General features: G+C 36.7%; 1 pseudogene; it reads left to right on the top strand.

Moving 5' to 3' along the window:
* The first annotated feature begins 1356 nt into the window (after positions 1 to 1356).
* LOC114371551 lies at positions 1357 to 2026 on the top strand (annotated as a pseudogene).
* The last annotated feature ends 5653 nt before the right edge of the window (positions 2027 to 7679 follow it).

Raw genomic sequence — 7679 nt, 5'->3', positions numbered from 1 at the left:
GCCATTATATATATCTAATTCTTAATAATTAAAAGAAAACAAGAAAGAATAAGAGTTGTAGCCCCCAAATATTAAAAATCTCCAGACTTTCACTAACAACAATATTCTCAACATGGTTCCCAAAGTTCCCCCACTACACCCATATAATAGACTCCTCTAATAAATTCAACCTTCTCGCTCTATTACTAACTCTAACCCTCCCACTAAATCATTCTTATAGCTGGTGTATTGGGCCCTGGCCTTAGGAATGTACTATGAGTATCTACTAACAAAGATTTAGGAGTTAGGAGTGTGATTCCTATCAGATTCCATAATGAAAGTTGTTATTCATTGAGTCACATTCTCTATATATATATTAAGGGTTTTGAATAGGAAAGGCAAAATGAGCTTATCTCATCAGGTCAACCATTTAACTTGCCCTTTTGGAGCGTTGGGTTACGCATAGCAATCCATAAATTATCCTAACCTGCTCCAGAAAACTAAGAACTATGTTAATTATTAAGTTTTGTCTGGTTTGAGAGAAAACACATTTTTTTTCATTTTTTTATGTTTTTACATATAATTTTTACTAAAATACCATAATTCTTTCACATTTCCTTCTCTTGATTCCATATTTCACTTTGGTCGCCAAGTTTTGGTAGCATGAAAACCTCTATTGTCTAGGATGGTTGTGTCAATGAACTACTGATTCAGAACCTCCATTGATGACCTCCTAATTTTACAACCACCACCAATCCAAGCCTAGTTGTATTCCATTCTATATGCTCATTGATACAACCATCCTTTATGCTGATGAGACTTATGTGGCGTCATCGTCCATTCAAGGGTAAGGACCTTGCAGCACAACCTTCCTGCCCATAGACTAATTGCTCATGGAAGGAGTTGTTGCAACCAGTCAGGGCACCCTAAGACAATTATTTTTTCCCTTCGTTACCTAATTTTATATTTATAACATAATAAATATATATATTAAGAGAAATTTATTCCCTTCATTTTCTTAACCCACATACCTAATAGGACAGAAAAGCCATAACAATATTATTATGTTTAACAATAATGTAAGACTACCAAAATCATGCTTTCCAACTCATCTCAAATTAAATATTACTAAATCAGTTTGGTTCAAACCCAATACATTTTCTCTCTCTTAGGAGATATAAGGTTGGAAGGGGGAGAGGTTGCAGGTTCAAATTCCCCCATTAACAAAAACTAACAATAATACTAGCAATTAACATTTGCCAATAAAAAAATATATATTTTCTCTCTCTTACCAATTCACCCCACTCTTTCATATATATCCCCCTTTCCGTATCCCTTCTAAACCCACTTATGTTTCTTATCTTAACATAACACTTTGAGAGTTCAAGTTTCCTTTTCCACAAACCCAAGGAGTTTTAGTTCACAAAAAATGGTTGTGGAACTCATGGGATTCCTAAAACAAGACAAACAAAAGGCCATCCAAGAGGTTGCATCAGAAATCCTTAAGGGCATGAAGCATCTGATTCGAAACCTCTCCCACCAACCCTCTCACTTAAACATCAAACTCAATGATGTAACAATTTTAAAATTCAACAAACTCATTTCACTCCTAAATCAAACCAATCACACCTAGTTCAAATGTGCCTTGGTTTACTTGTCTTCCCCAGTTTACTCACTTAATCTGAGTGACAACGCTTCCAGTTCATCAATTCCACACCTTTTACCCCCAAACCTTAATATTTTTGCATCAACAGTGGTCGTGGTTGTGCACCATGTGCCTCCAATGAGCATGACACTAAATTTCAGGAAGCCGCATAACAAGCTTCTAAGTTGCAATGCGAAATCTGTTGCACTCAAGTTCTCAAAGGATACCTTTAGCATTTCCTCCAACTCTTCGTTCATGTCCTCCACCATCACTAGTGACGACAACGTCTTCAACATAAAGATCTTCCTTGTGTCGATGTCGTTGGTGTTCAAGAAGTGATGCCATGAACATCGTGAACACCCTAAGGACATCTTTGACAATAAGTGTCATTGCATCAAGTGAAGGTACCATGTTTTACCGAATCATAACTCCAAAAATTTGTTGATTAGTGCATTAAGAAATTAAAAAATAAAATAATATTTAATGTTTTAAATTTAACTCATAAATAGAGGCATTTACTTCTACTCTAATGCCTCTAATTGGTATTAATGCACATCCACTTGTACATCAACATAATATTTCCTATTCTTTCCCCTTTTGCCTCTTGCTATGTATTAGGAACCACCACCACCAATAGTTATCCCCATTGCACTTCATCCACCTATACACTTTTTTGGACAACCTACACCATGTTCCTCTGATGCTTGCACATCCACCGTATCCCAAGATACTGCCTTATCTTGCCTATTTCTAACATATGTCAACTCCAACAATGCCTTCTTTGCATCCACTATCCCCTTTATCACGGCGCCAACTATTAACTTTGACCCTCCAATGCAGTTTTTACTAGTTCCTTGAGTACCTATGAATTACGAATTACCTCTGATTCTAGTATATGGCCTCTAGTGTATTTCGGCTCCAACCAAGCAAGTGAGGACGTAGAAAGAGCTGCAAGCTTAGGCTAAACATGTAAATAACCTTGTTGATAAGCATTTGGTTGTGCTGTTGCAAAAACAAATAGAATATTTGAGTATGGTTCTGACCTAAGAAAGAAAAATCAACCACATGCTAATTAATACTTTTATGATAATTTATTAAGTGGTTAATTTGTTAATGATAATAACACTATATATAGTGAATATTCTTTAAAATCAAGTTTCTAAAAAATAAGGTGAAGTACTATCTAGATACTTGGGGTACATTGGGTAGACAAGTCTCATAGAATTTTGAAATTGTAAATAAAAAATTTGTTGCATTCCAGAGACATGGCCTACTTGATTTAGCATTGTAGTGAATGGCTGGAGCTGCATTAATTAAAAACAAATAGTTCATATTGAGTGTAGTTGGGTGCATATTGTGCACCATTGACATCAAGAATAGAGAGTTGGTTGTATTGGGCCTACAATTAAAATTTCATATTCAAATGAGTGTCATTATGAGTACAACAAAAAATAAAATAAAATTGTACATCATTATGAGCACATGGAAGTATCCAAACATATTTAATTGTAAGTTTAAAAAATATATGAAGTCTCTATAAAGACAACTTTGAAGCCAGAAAGATTTGTTAAGATACAAAATATTGTGTCTCACTAACGACAAAGAGATGGGGTTCATATGTGAGACATGTAATTTTGTATCCTTTTAGGATTTTAAATTATAAGGGGGTGCATAACTCAATAAGTACTAATAATAGTAGAAAAGTCTAACACCATCTTGAATGCCATGCAACATAAGAGTTACTGATATCATTATTGTGAAGAGGAAATAATGCAGGGCTTTGATGTGCCAGTTGAATATCCAGTTTCAACCCCTAGTTTTGTTTGTACATGCATACAAGTCAATATATTGACAACAATTGGTCAATTTATGGTTCACAATATGTTTTTTCTTTTTGTGAACCTTAGATTGACCAATTGTAGTCAATATCCTGACTTCTATGTTGGTGCATGCTAGATTAGGGATTGGAACAAGATATTCAAGTGCACAATGTATCACACCCCAAGGCCCTATATTTTTTCCTCTTCATGATAATCATGCCAATAACTCTTCTGCTACATAGAATTTAAGGAGGTGATTGAATTTTTCTACTATTATTAATATGTACCGAGTTATGTGCCTCATAGAATGTATAACCCCAAAAGACAACAAAATTGCATGTATCACATATGGACCCCATCTCTCTATCGTCAATGTGAGACCCATAATTTTGTATCTTCCCTAATAAAGTTTTCCAACTTTAGAGTTACCTCTATAGAACATTAATATTTGAACTTAAAATTAAATATGTTTGGATGCTTCCACACGCTCTTAATGATGTTGGTTTTTATTTATTTTGTGTGTTGTACTCATAAAGACATTCATTTGAATATGAATTTTTAATCGTAGCCACTAATACAACCAATTCTATACTCTTGATGTCAATGGTGCACAATATGCACCCAACTACACTCAGTATGATTGTTCTACTTCTTTTTACAAATTTTCAATTACTTGATTAACAAGTTGGCAAAAAAAAAATGCATGAGATATTTATTTGTAATTCATGTCACCCCAACTATTTACTACAATGCATAATTAATTAGGCCATGCCTATAAAATGCAATGAATTTTTTGTTTGTTTATAATCTCAAAATTCTATGAGTCTTGTCTACCCAATGTACCCTAGGTATCTAGGTAGTACTTCAGCTTATTTTTTAGAAACTTGATTTAATTTTTTTTTTACTATATACACTATTATTAGCATTGACAAAATTAACAAATTAAAAAATTAGCATAAAGTACCAATTAACATGTGGTTTTTATTTTGTCTTAGGTCAGAACCATACTCAAATCTTTTTCTTGCATTTGCAACAATGCCACTGAATACTTATCAACAAGGTTATATTTAATACCCTTTGTTACAATATTTATTATCATAATTATTTTACTTATTTATTATAATTAGTAAGCATTTTTTTATATTATTATTCTTACAACCTACTATCAATCTTAATCAAATAGAAGTGGTAATTATATATATATATATATATATATATATATATAAGTAAAGTTTTATAAATGTTTATAGTAATTCAAGGTATCATCAACTACTAACTAATTGGCTGACTATATATATACAACCAAGCAACTATTATCTAGCTCCCCCTTTATATAATACATCAAAATGGAGAAACCTAGAATTAGAGCTGCCAGTCTAAGAGCTAAGTCCTATACTATCCCAATCCCCAAATACAAGAGTCTTTAGAGTTCCATTAGAAGGCTCTTTCTCAAATTCTTCAAGTGTGAACCTCATTAGTGTTGGGCATGTTAGAGTAGGGGGAGCAACATGAACAACATGAAGACTAAAGCTTGGAGCTTGGAGAAAAGATTGAAGATGTTTTGTCTTTTACATGTCCAACTCCATTGAGTGACATTTGTATTGGTTGTTATATTGAATGTTGCATCTTAGTTCATATCATATATTTTGTGCATCATGCATCATCATAAATAAGTGAGAAGGAAAAACTCTTTGTTTTAATCTATTACAACCTTATCATAATCGATTGCACAAGTTGTCTAATGCTTGTTGAGTTACGTCTTGTATCGGTTTAATCAAATACACAATTCTTTTTGAGACAATGACTGTGTTATGAACCCATGTAACTTTCCTAGCTTTCGAGGTCTAGGCACCTCCAGAATTAAGAAGAGAGAAATGGGAAATTCTTGTATTATTGCTTCCTCATTAGATACATTGTTCTGCTTTATATAGACTCATTTTCTGCTACTAACAATTCTAATTGATTCTTGTGGCATATTGCCTTGGAGAAAAAACAAAACAAAAGGAATATGCTTCCTAACGGACTAGTGCCAACTCAACAGACAAAAGGGGAATTGCTACGTTGCTGCAATTGCTAAGCACCACTCTTGCCAACTACTATTTTTCCACAAAATCCTTGAGGTATTAAGGTTTAACAATTTCCCTTTTTGGCCTTGAAGCTTTTTCCTTGCTGGTCCCTGTTTCTAGCTTGAATTCTGCTTCCTGAGTTGTTTCTGTGTTTAGTCCTATTTCTTGCTCACCATGCTCTGTGTTGCCTTGGGTTGGGTCTTTGATTGTAACATTCCCGCCTTCATCGAAAGCAACCTTGCCCTCAAGGTTGTAAGTCTCTTTTAAAGTCGCCCATGGTTCCCAGGTGGTGTCTTCCAGCAAGAGGCCTGCCCATTGTACCAGGACCATAAGCTGCTGCTCATCACCGGAATTCTGCCATTTAGTATCGAGGATAGTCAGGGGGGTTATAAGGGGGTAGTTATCTTCAGCAGAGGCGGGTAAGGTGGCCAGGGTCTGGTGTGAAGGTGAGCGGGGTTGGTAGGGACGAAGTAATGAGCAATGGAAGACGGGGTGAATTTTGGAGGAAGGTGGTAGATCGAGTTTGTAAGCCACGGGACCTATTTTCTGAAGAACCTTGAATGGACCGTAGAAACGCTTTGTGAGTTTAGTGTATGCACCCCCTGAGACCGATGACTGCCTGTGGGGTCGTAATTTGACCATAACAGAGTCCCCTTCAGCGAAGTCAACGTCACGACGTTTCTTGTCAGCAATATCTTTCATGCGCTGCTGCGGCTTCTGGAGTTTCTTCGTTAAGCTCTGAAGCATAGTGTCGCGAATGGTGAGCCAAGTATCCATTGCCTCTACTCTAGAGTCTCCGACGAGGTATTGTGGTATATTCGGGGGCTTCTTACCGAATGTAACCTCATAAGGGGACATACCAGTGGCTGAATGGGTTGATGTGTTATAAGACCATTCGGCCCACATCAAGAAGTGCCCCCACGTCGAGGGTCTGTGGTGGACAAATGCCCTGAGGTATTGTTCGATCACTCTATTCATCACTTCCGTTTGCCCGTCCGTCTTCGGATGGTACGCGGTACTCATACGGAGAGTTGTGCCACTGAGCTTGAAGAGCTCCTGCCAAAAGCGACTGACAAAAAGGGGGTCTCGATCAGAAACGAGACTTCGTGGGATGCCGTGAATTTTACCTGAGATTTCCATAAACACCTTGGCCACTTCAAAGGCAGTGTAGTGAGGTGGCAGAAGCCCAATGTGTATGCCTTTCAAGAATCTGTCGACGACCACAAACAGAGATGAATGACCTTTAAATGGAGGAAGACCTACGATGAAATCCAGGGAGAGGTCTTCCCAGGGTCTCGCCGGAATAGGGAGTGGGCAGAGTAGGCCTTGGCTTCGTTGATAATCATTCTTCGTCTGTTGGCAGACGAGGCATGTGGTAATGAATAGCTTGACATCCTGTCTCATTGCCGGCCAAATGAAATTCTCTGCATCGTGAGCAAGTGTTTTGGCGGTCCCCATGTGCCTGCCGGTAGGAGTGGTGTAAAATTCTGTTAAAATGGAGGAGATGAATGGGGAATCCTTTGGTAGCCAAATACGGCCCTTCTGCAGAATGAAGTCTTGGCGAAGGGTGTAATCGGGGTAGCCACATATTAGATTAAGGTTTCATTATTTTTGGGCCTTGTATATAGGGCTCCATAATGTACGTAGGGTACCCTAGAAATGTAGGATTTTTTAGCCCTTGTACCCTAGAAATGTAGGATTTTTTAGCCCTTGTATTTTAGGGCACCTAGACTATAGTTTTTGTATTAGGGGTAGTTTTGTAATTTCACATGCATTAAGTGCAATATTTGATGTGTGTGTTGGAAAATAAATTTAACTGAATTGGGAGATGCCCAATCCAATTAAATTTTAGAGGGGGAGGTGAGCATTTGCTTGCTACACCCCATTACCACATCATATGGTCACACTTTGTGCATGTTCTTCATGCTTTACATGTCTCATGACACCTAAGCACACTTAGTGGAGAATCTTGGACTTGATCTTAGATTAGTGGGCTGAACCATAGCTAAAATTCACTCATCATAATTAGTGAAATTTTGATTCCAAAATTTGGCTCCACAAATTCAATTTCAAATTCAAGTGAAATTTGAATAGAAATTCGAATTTCCCTCCAATTTTTTGTGACACTTAGGCTATAAATACAGGTCATGTGTGTGCATTTTTTCAACT

This window comes from Glycine soja, chromosome 10, assembly GCF_004193775.1.
Source record: "Glycine soja cultivar W05 chromosome 10, ASM419377v2, whole genome shotgun sequence".
Classification (NCBI taxonomy): Eukaryota; Viridiplantae; Streptophyta; class Magnoliopsida; order Fabales; family Fabaceae; genus Glycine; species Glycine soja.
Note: the sequence above shows the minus strand (reverse complement) of the source record. Positions and strands in the feature narration are given on the sequence as shown.